Source organism: Berghia stephanieae, chromosome 8, assembly GCF_034508935.2.
Source record: "Berghia stephanieae isolate SIO BIC M18660-M18661 chromosome 8, UCSD_Bste_1.3, whole genome shotgun sequence".
In the NCBI taxonomy this organism is placed as follows: domain Eukaryota; kingdom Metazoa; phylum Mollusca; class Gastropoda; order Nudibranchia; family Aeolidiidae; genus Berghia; species Berghia stephanieae.
The window spans coordinates 39920237-39938070 of NC_088367.1; the positions used below are offsets into that span (position 1 = coordinate 39920237).

Below are 17834 nucleotides of genomic sequence, written 5' to 3' on the forward strand. Positions count from 1 at the left end.
AATCTGATCAAGTTTCCTGTCAAGAAAATAAATGGATAAAATCCAAAAGGAACGGACTCTACCTTTCCTCGGCCAATAACGATTATGATATCAAACGTGAGGTTCGACAACAACAACAACAGCAACAACAACATAAACAGCAACAACAACAACAACAACAGCAACAACTCAGTTCTTCGTTATTGCTTTTAGTCAGCCATTTTAATGATTAGTTCTCACTAAATTTGATCAATCAATCAGACACTATTAACGTTTCAGGTTATTCATAGTTTTGTGTGTTGGTACATTATATCCGGCGGGCGGATGTTGTAAGCATTTTACCATCAATAATTAAACAGTAAAAAGATGAAAAAAAACTTCAACGAGAACAACACAAAACAACTCCCCCCATCAAAAAAAAAAAAAAAAAAAGAAAAAATAAAAAAAACAAACAAAACAAATCAAAACATTAAAAAAACAAACAAACAAAAAAAAAAAAAAACAACAAACAACTCAAAACAACTAAACAAGACACTTCAACCCTTTATAAATAACCGGACAGATAAGATGAAATACTAATATAAAATCGATTACTGATAAATCTTTAAAATTAAAACCTCAGAAAAGTATAAGTTTTTATCTAACCAAGAACTAATCCAGCCCAGTGTTATCTCAACCACATTCATAATGTGTAAGTATATGATGAACTAGACAGACGACTCTACGGCTGTAAAATCAAGTCATTGTTTCATCTAGACTTGATGGCATTTAACATAAAGGCGAGAGTTGCTGGAATTGATTTGGATGGGTTCTTTCATCTCTCGGTCGTTTTAAAATGAAATTGTATATCGGAATGAAACAGATGTAAAAAAAAAAAGACTATACATTCAAAATCGTCAGAAATGCCCAATTCTGGCTTTAATCACTTTATGGAAGGACTATAATATTATTCATTCTCCGATATAAAACAAATAAAATTATCCAAAATTCCATATAGTTTGACTATAGATTCTATTTTTAGCATAAATCTCACTGTCGACTTTACAAATTGTTAAATTATATAACCTTGATGGCCGAAGAGTTTTTCTTGATTAGTGAATGTGTTGTATTCTAAGTATAAACAATACGACCTGGGCAATTGATACCAATCTAGTTTAAGCAGGTTTGTGTATATCGATGGTCGCGGATCAAATCTCTGAAGTCCCGATTTTCACGACCGGCGGATCAAAGTCTCCACCATCAGAGGTGTGATCCGCTCAAAATTAAATAAAACATGGTGCGCAAAGCTCGTATCTAGACTTCAGAGGTTTGACCTGTGTCACAAAGTGCGCACGTAAACCGTATGCTTATGTAGCGCAGTTTGCAACCTTGTTTATGTGTGCTATATTCAAGCTACGACACCGATCAATAACCAAACACAATACGTTGATAAAGGTTTTGAAGCTAAATGAAGATATATTTTATTACAATATAACAAAGATATTATGAGATATGAAGATGAAATGATAGATGTAATAAGTATGAAATCAAATGGATGGATGACAAATTGATGGAGATGGTGTGATGATGAATATGATATGAAAGCGATATGAAAATATATAATTAAATCAATTAATTATCAATACTTTACCAAACCGCTACCACATCAGACAATCTCACAGATAGGTTGCAACCATCACAGTCATACAGGCAACTAATAATTAACTAACTAACTAAACACAATCCAGACGTGTAGAAGAAAGCCAAAAGAGTGTCCTTGATATTCAACAAAAACTGTAAGGTTGTTCTAATATTGTTAATTTGTCTCTTCTTGAAATTGTTCTGATTTCACAGTATTCATAAACAGATCAATTGTTTCTCAATGTTCTGATATTAAAATAAGCAAATGGTTCTTCACAGGTAACTTATAAAACAGGCAAATGTTCAGTTTCTATTAGTGTCAAGCTATGAGCGTATAGCCTAAAGTTGGCTTGTTAAAGCCCAGCCTCCAACGGCTCATTCACTTTAAAGAAAGAAAATGATTTTGTTATAATATGATAATCATACGAATATAACTCTATCTATATTCGAACTCACTCAATATGTTTACTTTAAATGAGTAAATATTATTTTACTTTAACAAATCAATTTATTAATGTTGATTAATATTGCTTTACTTTGTAGATATGAAATAATAATGCTTTATAGCAAGAAAAGCTTATTTTCTTTACAACAAGAATATATTATACAATTAATTTAATTATCTGATTAATTAATTGAGAATCAAAATTTAAAGTGATATTATGATATTGATATCAAAACACAATCATAATTGTAATCACAACATATTATTCAAAATCTCACCAGAGCCGAACAGATTATTGAAATCACAAATTAAGTCTACACAAGACTTTAATCAAACTCTACACAAGAGTTATAACACAACTTGATTCAGCTCAAACTTTGAGCACCACAAAGTCTACACAAGACTTAAATCACACTCTACACAAGAGTTAACACAAAACGTGTTTCAGCTCGAACTTTGAGCACTACAAAGTCTACACAAGACTTTAATCCAACTCTACACAAGAGTTAAACAAATGAGCCTAAAAGACTCCGCTGTGGTTATCGCTTAGAGACTATGAGCCTAAAAGACTCCGCTGTCTGGTCTCTTTTGAGACAATGAGCCTAAAAGACTCCGCTGAGTGGTCTCTTTTGAGACAATGAGCCTAAAAGACTCCGCTGAGTGGTCTCTTTTGAGACAATGAGCCTAAAAGACTCCGCTGAGTGGTCTGAAGAAACTGCTCAAAACTCTGGCATTTATAGGCAAAAATCAAGCAAACGAAGCAAAATTCTACCCACACAACCGGATGTTAGTCATATCCGTAAACATCTGAAATTCCTTAAAACTCCCCCAGATTCCATAATCATGGACAACAACAACCCATCCTGATACCGGACATCCTCATATCAAGGATAAATAAATTCGTCAGCCCCATAGTTACGAGATATCAATCAAGCCATACCATAACAAAGTCACTCCCGTAGAATACAGGGATCCTACTTTGCTTATAAGTTTACGGAGAAAACAAGATTGATGCCTTTCTCACAATAACACCCACACTACGTAGTTTAATTCAAACTTCCGGGCCATAGGTGCATGATCTGATAAGACCTGTATCAACAAAAGAAGGGTTGTTCCGGAGGGATTACAATAACAACAACAACTAATACTACGACGACGTACATCCTGTCGTAAACTGACGCCTACACGGAAGCATTTCGTTACATATCTCCCCCTAAGACTAAATTTGGTACAACATTTAGTTAGATCAACGAAATGCCTCAAGATCACATCGATCTCGACAATTATTCGGGCTCATTGTTGTCCCTTCCTTCGACAGACAACATCGGCATCACCCATCCACACTTCAACTCCACCTTGCCGTGTGTCATGCATTTCGGTGGTTCATGATCCTTGTTTTCGTCAAAACATGGAAGTCGAGGACTCTTAACAGTGGGAGCATGAGTAAATGATCGAATGTCACTTGTCATACTGTCGTTGTTGGAGGAAGCCTGACACTCCGACTTTAACCTAAGCAGTTCAAGCTCTTTCTCCATCAGAGCTTCTTGCTTTGAGCTCGTGCTCTGCTTATCTCCTCCTCTTCTTTGGCACGTTCTCTCTCCTTCTCTTTTCTCTCTTCATCTTCTTGTAACTGGGCTGTCACCCAAGCACGGAGATCTTCACCCCTTAACTCCAATTTTTCTCCAGGTTTAATTAATCTTTCCACATCCATCTCTAGGACAATTAATCAAACCAATTCAAATTCAAATAAACAAACTTCAATATGTTTATCGACACTGTTGCCGTAAATGTTACTTTCACGTAGAATAAAGTGGTATTACAAGTAACCTTATTAACGATATGCGGTCAATATAGATCCCAAAACAGATTCAAAACAGGCAATTAATACCGATTCCTACACGGAATTCAACATTGATCTATATATAGACTCAAATATAGAATCAAAACAAATTTACTACAGGTCCTAACACAGAACCAACGCTTCACCCAGATTCCTACACAGAATCAAAACATTGACTTAATATAGACGTATATTAGAGTCAAAACAACTGATTTAATACAGGTCCTCACACGGAACCAACGCTTCACCCAGATTCCCCACACGGAATCAACACAATAGCTTCACCCAGATTCCTCACACGGAATCAACAAAATAGCTTCACCCAGATTCCCCACACGGAATCATAAAAACTATCTTCACCCATATTCTTTCTTAGAATCAACAAAATATCTTCACTCAGATTCTCTCTTAGAATCAACAAAATATCTTCACCCAGATTCTCTCTTAGAATCAACAAAATATCTTCACTCAGATTCTCTCTTAGAATCAACAAAATATCTTCACCCAGATTCTCTCTTAGAATCAACAAAATATCTTCACCCAGATTCTCTCTTAGAATCAACAAAATATCTTCACCCAGATTCTTTCTTAGAATCAACAAAATGTCTTCACCCAGATTCTCTCTCAGAATCAACAAAATATCTTCGCCCAGATTCTCTCTCAGAATCAACAAAATATCTTCACCCAGATTCTTTCTTAGAATCAACAAAATATCTTCACCCAGATTCTTACACAGAATCAACAAAATGTCTTCACCCAGATTCTTCCTTAGAATCAACAAAATATCTTCACCCAGATTCTCTCTTAGAATCAACAAAACATCCTCACCCAGATTCTTTCTTAGAATCAACAAAATATCTTCACCCAGATTCTTTCTTAGAATCAATAAAATATTTTCACCCAGATTCTCTCTCAGAATCAACAAAATATCTTCACCCAGATTCTTACACAGAATCAATACCTTGACTTACTATATGTGCATAGAAAGTCAGAACAAATGATTTAATACAGATCCTCACACGGGACCAACACAATATTCTCCCAGATTCCTACACGGAATCAAATTACCCCAACAACCACCTTCGTTCCTTACAAAAGGGAGAGGGGGGACAATGGAGGCTTTACAGCGCGAGTACCGCTTTCGCGCTAAGTCAGTGATCCGTATCACTATGTCAGATGACTGACAACTTAGAACCGAACAAATGAAAATTACCAGAATAACTTGTATTACACCTTGCGTATAATGACAGTCTTATAACCATTAAATGGATACCAATTTGCTTTAAGCTCAAAGATAGTATCTATCTCAAGTTTGAAACAACTCCCTAACCTGTCTCAACAATTGTTTGGTCGCGATGTCTCTTGAATGCACAACAATAAGAATCCCACTTCTGACACCAAATTATGTCACAAAGTGCGCACGTAAACCGTATGCTTATGTAGCGCAGTTTGCAACCTTGTTTATGTGTGCTATATTCAAGCTACGACACCGATCAATAACCAAACACAATACGTTGATAAAGGTTTTGAAGCTAAATGAAGATATATTTTATTACAATATAACAAAGATATTATGAGATATGAAGATGAAATGATAGATGTAATAAGTATGAAATCAAATGGATGGATGACAAATTGATGGAGATGGTGTGATGATGAATATGATATGAAAGCGATATGAAAATATATAATTAAATCAATTAATTATCAATACTTTACCAAACCGCTACCACATCAGACAATCTCACAGATAGGTTGCAACCATCACAGTCATACAGGCAACTAATAATTAACTAACTAACTAAACACAATCCAGACGTGTAGAAGAAAGCCAAAAGAGTGTCCTTGATATTCAACAAAAACTGTAAGGTTGTTCTAATATTGTTAATTTGTCTCTTCTTGAAATTGTTCTGATTTCACAGTATTCATAAACAGATCAATTGTTTCTCAATGTTCTGATATTAAAATAAGCAAATGGTTCTTCACAGGTAACTTATAAAACAGGCAAATGTTCAGTTTCTATTAGTGTCAAGCTATGAGCGTATAGCCTAAAGTTGGCTTGTTAAAGCCCAGCCTCCAACGGCTCATTCACTTTAAAGAAAGAAAATGATTTTGTTATAATATGATAATCATACGAATATAACTCTATCTATATTCGAACTCACTCAATATGTTTACTTTAAATGAGTAAATATTATTTTACTTTAACAAATCAATTTATTAATGTTGATTAATATTGCTTTACTTTGTAGATATGAAATAATAATGCTTTATAGCAAGAAAAGCTTATTTTCTTTACAACAAGAATATATTATACAATTAATTTAATTATCTGATTAATTAATTGAGAATCAAAATTTAAAGTGATATTATGATATTGATATCAAAACACAATCATAATTGTAATCACAACATATTATTCAAAATCTCACCAGAGCCGAACAGATTATTGAAATCACAAATTAAGTCTACACAAGACTTTAATCAAACTCTACACAAGAGTTATAACACAACTTGATTCAGCTCAAACTTTGAGCACCACAAAGTCTACACAAGACTTAAATCACACTCTACACAAGAGTTAACACAAAACGTGTTTCAGCTCGAACTTTGAGCACTACAAAGTCTACACAAGACTTTAATCCAACTCTACACAAGAGTTAAACAAATGAGCCTAAAAGACTCCGCTGTGGTTATCGCTTAGAGACTATGAGCCTAAAAGACTCCGCTGTCTGGTCTCTTTTGAGACAATGAGCCTAAAAGACTCCGCTGAGTGGTCTCTTTTGAGACAATGAGCCTAAAAGACTCCGCTGAGTGGTCTCTTTTGAGACAATGAGCCTAAAAGACTCCGCTGAGTGGTCTGAAGAAACTGCTCAAAACTCTGGCATTTATAGGCAAAAATCAAGCAAACGAAGCAAAATTCTACCCACACAACCGGATGTTAGTCATATCCGTAAACATCTGAAATTCCTTAAAACTCCCCCAGATTCCATAATCATGGACAACAACAACCCATCCTGATACCGGACATCCTCATATCAAGGATAAATAAATTCGTCAGCCCCATAGTTACGAGATATCAATCAAGCCATACCATAACAAAGTCACTCCCGTAGAATACAGGGATCCTACTTTGCTTATAAGTTTACGGAGAAAACAAGATTGATGCCTTTCTCACAATAACACCCACACTACGTAGTTTAATTCAAACTTCCGGGCCATAGGTGCATGATCTGATAAGACCTGTATCAACAAAAGAAGGGTTGTTCCGGAGGGATTACAATAACAACAACAACTAATACTACGACGACGTACATCCTGTCGTAAACTGACGCCTACACGGAAGCATTTCGTTACAACCTGCCGATCGTGATAATCGTGACTTCAGAGTTTTGATCTGCCGAACGTGAAAATCGTGACTTCGGAGGTTTGATCTGCCGAACGTGAAAATCGTGACTTCAGAGAGAGTTTTGATCTGCTGAACGTGAAAATCGTGACTTCAGAGTTTTGATCTACCGATCGTGAAAATCGTGACTTCAGAGTTTTGATCTGCCGATCGTGAAAATCGTGACTTCAGAGTTTTGATCTGCCGATCGTGAAAATCGTGACTTCAGAGTTTTGATCTACCGATCGTGAAAATCGTGACTTCAAGAGTTTTGATCAGCAGACCATCGAGATATTAAATTATACAACATTTATGGTTTCTCTGATTAGTGAATGCGTTGTATTCCAAGTATAAATATATTTTTAAAAACTTGGTCAATTGATAGCAATCTACCGAAATGAGTCAAGAAAGATCTAACGTTTAACCAACCCTCTCCTTGCCACCTAAAGTAAAATCGTCACATCTGTTACGACACAATATTATAGATTTGTTCTTATTCAGATTTATTTTGTACATCACAATGATCTTTGTTTAAATAGTAATAGTAAGAACATAAAGTTATTTTGTAGAGAGATTGTTTGAGTTTAAAAAAAAGCAATTTTTTTTTGCTGGGTAAGCCTGTCATTTTGGGAAATACTAGAAAGGATCGGTAAGGAGAGATTTAAGCAGGGTTGTAAAGATTATTTAGGTTCAGCAATAAAAATAAAAATTAACGCGGCCACATCTCTCATTCTCACGTTCTGGGCTCACGGAGCTATTTATAGCCCAATTCTGACATAGATTAGCGGGCAGGTATGTTTGTTTGAAATATCACCTGAATGCCGGGTAGATAGATATATCTAGATGTAGATATGTAGATACCTACCTTGCAGCGGCGCTGTAGATTGTGTTCGGATGAGTTACGGTTTTTACCAGGAGAGGGAGAAATAGAAATATTTTATGGACCAGCCGGGGGTATCGCAGAGGCGTCATGCGAAACATACTCCGCGTACGTCATCACATTATGTGGTATGACGTCAGACATAGGAACAAAGATCTAAATGATCGACCATAACCACAGACTATCCTGTGTTATCTATGACCATAACATATAGTATTATGATGACATCACAAATCAAATATACCTAATGCATCTCATTAATAATGTAAATATAATAACCCGTGTGATAAGCGACGACATTTAAATGGGAAAAAATCTTTGTCATAACCCCTCTCCCTCGCCCCCCCCCCCCCCCCCCTCAAAAAAAAAAAAAAACAAAAAAAAAAAACCAAAAAAAAAAAAAAAACAACCCCAAAGCCCCCCCCCCCATAAAAAACAAAACAAAACAAAAAACAATTAAAAAAAAAAAACAACAAAACATGCAAACCAAACAAAAACCCCCAAAAACCCCCCCAAAAAAACACAAACAACGAAAAACAAAAAGAAAAACAAAACATACAAGCATGAAATAAAAAACAAAAACAAAACAAGAACCTCCACAAAAACCCCCAAACTATTTGGTATAGATGAAACATTATTATAATATAAGAGTAAAAACAACAAAAAAATAAAGGGTAAAAAATATTTTGTTGTTGTTGGTCCAACTCAATTGTTATAATTTGTTGTACAGGCCTAGAAGTGATTCAGGAAAATATTTTTCCCTGCTTTTTCCCGGTTTTTTCCAGGCTCTAGGGAAAATTTTAAGGTAGTGATTTTCAAGCATATTCATCAATTCTAGACCAGTTACCACTACCTATATATATATATATAATATATATATATATATATATATATATATATATATTATATATATATATATAGAGAGAGAGAGAGAGAGAGAGAGAGAGAGAGAATCAGAAAAGAGGGGGAAATTATTGACTCGTAGTACATATTACTATAATAAGACATCCAGTATCTAAGCCTACACCATCCGTGGGGAAAAAAAAGGAAAAAAAAAAAAAAAGAGAGAGAGAGAGAGAGAGAGAGAGAGAGAGAGAGATAGAGAGAGAGAGAGAGAGAGAGTGGCTGAGACTGAGAGAAAGAAATATATTGACTCTGGCTATTAATACTAAGACGTATTCCTGTCAACATGCAAAAAAAATATTTTAAAAAAGAGAGAGACAGATAGAGAGAGAGAGAGAGAGAGAGAGAGAGAGAGAGAGAGAGAGAGAGAGAGAGAGAGAGAGAGAGAGAGTGGCTGAGACTGAAAACAAAATAATTGACTGCTATAACTAGCGTAAACTTACCTACACAAGCAAAATTATCTTAAAACGAGAGAGATAGATGAGAGAGAGAGTTGATCTGCGAAGTGAAAGAGATTCGAGGTAGGATGCCGAGAGAGAGAGAATGGAATTGGGAGAAGAGACAAGGAGGAAAATCGAACTAGAGAGAAGAATGACATTATATATTACTGAGAACGAAGATCGTTAAGACTTGTGCCGACTTAAATTGATCAGTTGAAATAAACTGGATCTGATAAGAACAGGACTCAATATTAGTACAATTCGAGAAACGGACCTTAATTCTGCCATCTCCAGATAATTGAATAACAACATAGTACTTGATTAATAATGTTGTATCAAGAAAGTATTTTTGAACCTTGTTCTTAGATAAACTAACAATGCATTCAGAAAGTAAAAAAACAAACAACAAATATAAACAACAAAAAACCTACTAAGATGAGGGGATGTGTATTCTGACCATTTTTAGATTTGTACAATGTTGAGTTACTGATGAATCAAGCTTAATCTTTGTTCAATCCAGTATCTAACCGAACAGGTGGTTCGAACAAATGACGCTTTCAAAAAGCATTTTTTTTTCGCTAATGTGTGCAGTTGGAAATAAAACCTTTTGGTAGGCTAAATTAAGCAAGTCTAAAAGTAATAGAATAAATTAATGAGAATTTGAAGTCCCAATTCTGAAATCGCTTGAAGATAGAGCATTGTATTGTTTCAGAAAACGATTAGGAAGAACTGTTTTGATAAATTAAATATTCAAAAATTGCTTGTTTATTTATCGATTTTTTAGCAACTTATTTTATTTATCGCTGCGATTTTCTGTTTAATTATCATTCTTGTATTCAGGACAGAAGGGAGATAACCTGTATTTTTAAAGGTACCACCGAGATATTGGTGTTTCTTACTACAACTCGCTGGATAATTTATTCAATGCACGTAGCATAGAACCAATTAATGCGTCCATGATACAGCTATCCTGATCAAAACCATAAATTACGTCATGCAAGGAACAGGAAAAGTAGTGTACCTAACGAATGCGAAATCGGAATTATCCTGGATTGCGCGATCGGCAAAAAATCTGTTGTAAGTTGCGCACACCCCATAAGAAAAAGAAATCCATAAATAAAACAAAAAAATACCGCAATTGGGCTAATTAAGAAAGCAAGACAATACAAAAATGATTAAAATTTAAAACACAAATATTGTTCCAACAACCCTTTTCCCCCCCAACAATACACACGAATTCCAAAAAAAACAAACATCAGCGGAAATAATAACAAAAAAAAGTACCCGCTTTCAACCCAATTTTCGAGGCAACTTGAGGCTGGTTTATATTATGAAGTAAACACAAAGACAAGACATAATATAATTGTTTTTGGTCAATAATATAAAATAATAAAATATAAAAAAAAAAAAAATACAAAGAACAAAATAATATAAATTTCAAATAAAAAAAAACAAGAAATCAACGTTAAAAAAAAAGCAAATAAAAAAAAAAAAAAAAACGAAAACGTGAATTGGAAGTACTTACAATGAGTTTTCTACGACCGCGCTGCGACTGGTACAATTAAACATTTTCTAATTTCCTAGCGACAAAATCATTGATAGAACATTGTAGGAATTAGGAGATAGCGAAATGTAGGTCCTTGATTGAGATGCACCAGTAGCGCCGATTGGACGCCCCTCGCGCGAGGACGAGAGACGCATGCGCACAACCAACATGACGTTCTCTCTCTAATAACTTTTCCGCCGGTGACGTCACAGACTATGGGTGGCGTCCAATCAAGGGACGCTACTCTTCCGCTAATCCCATTCCCTATAGTTAACTTTAAAATTAAAAAAAAAAAAATCACTATTTTTACCATCTCACGGATTCAATAAATAACACTTCAAAATCCTTCAAATTAGGTATTCTGGCATCGACTTTTAATTCTCATTAAGTTTTGATGACTTAGAGATGCTCATGAAGTCCTGAAATTGGAACCGATTTTTTTTCACAATAGTAGGCAGGTCTGGGTTTATCGTATCGTATCATATCGTATCGTATTGTATTGTATCGTATCGTAGCGTATAATATCGTATCGTTTAAGAGCTAAAAGGTTTTAAAAACCTTTAAATGCTCTGTGTAACTTTTATGCATATATACAATTTATCAATTATATAATTAGTATGCAATGCCAATTAATTGATATTATTGAGAATTAAATTTCTAATACATAAAACTATAAATATTCAATATTAGTAGTATAATTTACTCGCTTTACATTCATTTGGCATGTCCGACTTGTACATTCGAGAGTTTCAAATAATTGTTATACAAAAGAGAAAAATATCAAAATGACATGTTATATGTTATCATTCAACTATTTTATCAATATATAAATACAATGTTTATTGTCATCTTTCATTACAATGATCTATTTTCATATTTATTTATTTATTTATTTATTATTACATGCTATGTCCAAAAAAATCGAATTCCAGTTCTATTGTTTAATCATCATCATCAATCAATTACTTACGTCACAGTCAGAATTTTTGACTCGCCGGATTTTTTCTCACTTGAAATGTTCTAGAACAAACGTCGACTATTATCCTACACCGGTTTGATATATCCTGTTATTGTTAAGTCAACAATTAGAATGCTGGTGTTGTTCTATTTAGTCATTCATCCAGTTCATTTATTACCTATTGAGAGTTCTGCTATTATTGTCGTACTCTGGAAAAAAAACCCATATTTAAAGATTTGGCCAGAAAACTCGTCCTTCAAATATCGATCGATTTAAATGACCCTCATCTTGGCAAAAACTCTCAAACCCGGGACTTCGCCGAAGTCCCGGGTTTGAGAGTTTTTGCCAAGATGAGGGTCATTTAAATCGATCGATATTTGAAGGACGTGTTTTCTGGCCAAATTTCTAAATATGTTTTTTTCCCCCCCAGAGTATGGCAGTATAGACTATAGACGTTTCTGGTCCAATGTGTTTGATAAGCCTGCGCATCATGGTTCTTATCTTTGTTCATTAATAAGTAGCGATGTCTGTGTACTTGAGTAAGGTAAAGCCGGCTTATCTAACACCTGGACTTTTAAATTGTACTGAGGTTCTTGTTTCTGTTGTTGTTGTTGTTGTTGTGATTGGTGGTGGTGGTGGTAGCAGTTGTGACGATGGTAGTGGTATTCGTGGTGATGGTGGTGTGTACGGTTATGGCAGTGGAAGCAAGTATGTAGTTGTGGTGGTTGTGTTGGTGGTGGTACTGGTGCCAGTGATGATGTTGGTAATGGCTGTTGTGGTGGTGGAGGTAATGAAGGTTGTAGTGGTGGTGGTGGTGGTGGTGGTGGAGGTTGTAGTGGTGGTGGTGGTGGAGGTTGTAGTGGTGGTGGTGGAGGTAGTGGAGGTTGTAGTGGTGGTAGTGGTGGTGGTGGTGGTTGTGGTGGTGGAGGTTGTAGTGGTGGTGGTGGTGGAGGTTGTAGTGGTGGTGGTGGAGGTAGTGGAGGTTGTAGTGGTGGTGGAGGTAGTGGAGGTTGTAGTGGTGGTGGAGGTAGTGGAGGTTGTAGTGGTAGTGGAGGTTGTAGTGGTGGTGGAGGTAGTGGAGGTTGTAGTGGTGGTGTTGGTCGTGGCTGTTGTGATGATGTGTATTGATGAAAATGGATGATATGGTTGAGGCGGTGGTGGTTGTACGAGTAGTTAAGTATTAGTAGTAGTCGGAGTAATAGTAGTAGCAGCAGCAGTAGTAGTAGTAGTAGTAGTAGTAGTAGTAGTAGTAGTAGTAGTAGTAGTAGTAGTAGTAGTAGTAGTAGTAGTAATAGAAGTGGTAGTAGTAGCAGTAGTAGCAGCAGCAGCAGCAGCAGCAACAGTAGTCGTCGTGATGGCAGTTGTGGCTGAGTGTATTGTGGTGATAATGGTAGCGTTGGTGGTTGTTGCAGTTGTCTTTTTGGTAGTGAGCGTAGTATGGTAGTTGAAAATGGGAATGGTCACTATTATTAATATTTGTTGTCGCCAATAATAACAATAATATGTTGGTACGTGCAATGGTAAGAAACAATCCCTGATTTCATTATGGACGATCCGTGACGAGTGAGCGTGATAGGATTGATGGTGTGTTACGGAACTTTGTGTGTGTAGAGGAAATACAAATAATACACATCTAGTAATATACTGATGATGTTTACACTCAAAATGGGATGAGATGCGCGAATCCATCCTCACGAAAGAAAGTAGTAGACATAGATAGATGGATAAATCGATGGATAGATAGATAGATAATATATATATATATATATATATATATATATATATATAGATAGAGAGAGAGAGAAGATAGATAGGAGAGAGAGGAGAGAGAGAGAGAGAGAGAGAGATAGATAGAGAGAGAGAGAGAGAGAGAGAGAGAGAGAAATAGAAAGGAATATAGATAGAGGAGGAGGCGATAAAAGGAGAGAGAATTATGACCATATACCAATAAGGATATAAAAATATATATACAGTCGCGTCTCTCTAATCCGGAACTCCACAATCCGGATGTCTCCATTATCCGGACCAGTTGGCAGGCACGGATTTTTTTTTCTCTCTATTTGTACTCTTTAGGGACTGATTCCACAATCCGGATGTCTCTGTAATCCGGACAAAATGCTCGGAACGGAGGTGTTCGGATTGGAGAGACGCGACTGTATATATTATGCTCACCTCATCTTTATCACTTGAAATATGCATTGCAATCCTCTTCTCCCCCCTCCCCCCCCCCCCCCGACTTTGTGGTTTGCATTCTCTCTCTCTCTCTCTCTCACACACACACACACACATAAATCACATTGATTAAAAGACACAATTACATCCTTCACACTCTTATCCTTACATCCGTTATATAATCCCACCCACTCACACCCACACAAGAGCAAACACACACGCACACACAAATATATATATATATATATATATATATATATATATATATATATATATATATATATACATATATTTACTATGTATTTGCAGATAGACAATAAATGCAAACCAACCTATAATGATTGAAGACAAAGACGAAGACGAGGACTACAGACGTCAATGATAATGAACACCATCATCATATCAACTATACAGCGCCAAGTCAGACCTAGACCTACACTGACTGACAAAACAAGTTGTTTTTGTTTTCATGTTTATGATTTGGTCGATAAACTGGTATCTTATCAAAGCCAAACATTAGGGACCCGGCGCTGACGTAAGATAAAGAACTGAAAAAGTGTGAATGAAACAGTGGAAGGCCAAGCAAGAAAGAAAATACAAGAGAAGGAGAAGAAAAAAAATCCCAAAATGAGCCTGTGTCGGCACCCCCCGCCCCCAAAAAAAAAAAAAAAACAAAAACAAAAAAAAACAAAACAAAACAACAACAAAAAAAAAAAATAAATAAAAAAAATAAAAATTACACAAAAAAGACAAAAAACAAAATCAACCTGCCTTATTTATAGCTTCTGATTATTCCGGACACAATACCCTTAAGAGGCTTTAGCTCCCCCCCCCCCTCCCCCTTTCTTTCTATTATATATATATATATATATATATATATATATATATATATATATATATAAATACAATATATTATTAACAAACACACTCCCACGTCATGTCACACAGACAGTATGGTGAAGTAACGATGATAATGATGATGATGAAGATGAGGGTATCAGCTGTCGAGACAGATAGATGAAGATGACGATTGGGGGCGTGGGGATGGGGATTGATGATGACTCACACTGCTAAAATGTCTCTACTGTGACTTCATTATTGTCTTTGTCATCCCCATTATTGTTGTGATATCTAATCCTATAAACAAACAGGCCTGTTTGTGATTATGATAAATCTGTTAGCATTCGTAGGTCGATAATGATAGGGAAGGAGTCATGGGTTATTCCGAGTTATAAAACAAAGTTATCAGGGCGCCATTTTTACTATCATAAGGACCTCTCTTACTCGTGTAGTTCTTCAGAGCCCTTAGGCCCATGGAGCTGGAGTGTATCCCGGGTTCTTCTTTATCTTGTTGTTGTTATAGTAATAATAATAATAATAATAATAATAATAATAATAATAATAATAATAATAATAATAATAATAATAATATAATATAATTATATAATCTTTATATATAAATATTATATATATAATAAATATATATATATATAATACATATATTATATATATATATAATATACATATATATATATATATATAATATATATATAATATAATACATAATACATATTATATATATATTATAATATATATATATATATATTAATATATATTATATATACATATATATATATATATTTATATTTTAATATATATATATATATATATATCATATATATTATATATATATATTATATATATTAATAATACATACATACATCATAATATATTAATTATATATAAATATCTGAGTCAATGTTTCATTATCTGCACTTATGTAATCTGCTTTACTTTTTTTGGTCACTCCCATTCACTCATTCACTCAATCAATCACTCACTCAATCAATCATTAAATCTACTATCGACCTATTTATCTATGTAAAAAGATGTAAGCACGTATCTTTCTATCAAATCAATTAATCCGCTGCCTTATTATATTTAACGTAATAGTAGAACACATAGACAAATATTCACACACACACACACACACACACACACGAGCACACAAAAACACAAGAGGCACCCACACACCCACACCTACTACACACACAGATGCACACAACCAGGCGCAATATTAAGTACACACGATTTCCCTTCTTCTACCTTGATGGAATGATGATGGAACGGCATTATATAAATATCTAGAGAAAAGTCTGGCATTCACAGACTGCATGCATGCAATATAAACTATCCACGACGAGGAGAACTATTCATGACACGACGTAATGAATCATATTACAATATAGGCTACTATGTACACATGTTATACGAGTTGGCGCTATTGGGACATTGTTTGTTTTTAAGGGTTTTACGGCGCTTGCAACACATTAAGGTCATATCAGCACCGGTAAAAAGGAAGAAAATGGGATAGTAAAAAGTTCTAGAATTACAAGTAAAGCACCTAAGAAAAGGTGAGACAAAGGGGAATTGGTTCAAATAGGAAACAGATGTAGATTCCAAGAGCCCATTATTAAAGTACTTAGTTTGAGATCATCTAAAAAGTCTCATCACAGGTCCCTACTAAGTAGAATAAACTCAAATATTTACAAATCATACATATTGTGTAAACAAATCATAATACAGTGTATGTTTACAAAGCTAGGTATTGGAACAACCCCTTATTGCCCATGTGGAACCGACCATGAAACCACTTTACATGTGCTTATGGATTGCCCATTATACAACGTGCAACGTTCGAACCACTGGTCACCTAAAACTCACACAAAGCTCTATGGTGAAGCTGAGACCTAAAGCGACCACAGACATTTAGCAATATCGATGAGCCATATTGTCCATCAGAGGAACGAAGAAGAAGAAGAAGAATAATACAGTGCATAACAGAGAGATGATTTACAAGGGGAAAAATGTTATCTCCCAAAACTAACCGTATATTTGACTGTTTCCCCCTCTGCACGGGCATCCTACCATACCAGGGCCAGGACAAAACCAAGTAATCTAAGCAGAAAGCAAGTTGGAAATCATATATAGGGGGATAGAAGACAAGATTGTCATATCTTCTGGTAATCTTGCCTTGTATTTTGACGGTATTTTTTTTAAATTTTTATTTTTTTTTTTGGGTCAACGTCAGGCTACGAGTCAACGAAGGCTACGCACCGATTCGGCTGTTTGTTGGAAGGTAGAAAAGGTGGTGACAGTAATGTGTGTGATAACATCAGTTGTGACGTGAAGACCTAATGACCCCGATACCATTTCGTACCAAGCAAATTAATTACCACTCATCACCAGGTCACGGTTCGCCAACTTCACCTCATCCTCACGCCCGCCGTTAGACTTTATTTTAAAAACAGAAGAAAAAACAAAACACGACTGCACCGACGAAGACGTGACATAACGCTTTCCATCTCTTTTTGGTCAGAAAACTTATTAATATTATAATATGAATTCCTTTTGGTCAGAAAGCGTTCATTTGGAATATCGGTCTCATAATGATGGTTCCCGACTTATCAAAAAAGAGTGAAACTCAAAGAAGTCTTCCCATCCACTCGACCTGTTTAGTGGAAATCACAACTATATTAATTATATTATATTATATTATATTATATTATATTATATTATATTATATTATATTATATTATATTATATTATATATTACACACTGCGTGTGCAGTTTCAATTGTTGGAGCCCCAAAAAATCGCACAGTT

At 35.1% G+C, this 17834-nt stretch overlaps 1 protein-coding gene and 1 long non-coding RNA gene across 25 annotated transcripts in view; both read right to left on the reverse strand.

The window, feature by feature from the left end:
* The window catches only part of LOC144978668 (uncharacterized), a 187977-nt gene that overhangs the window by 25153 nt on the left and 144990 nt on the right, over positions 1–17834 (reverse strand). The gene's annotated exons all lie outside the window — the stretch shown is intronic.
* On the reverse strand, positions 1415–3656 carry LOC144978670 (uncharacterized). Its single transcript, XR_013646569.1, has 2 exons — positions 2323–3656; positions 1415–1981 (listed from the first exon to the last, which is right to left on the reverse strand). It is a non-coding gene; the product is annotated as an uncharacterized LOC144978670 (long non-coding RNA).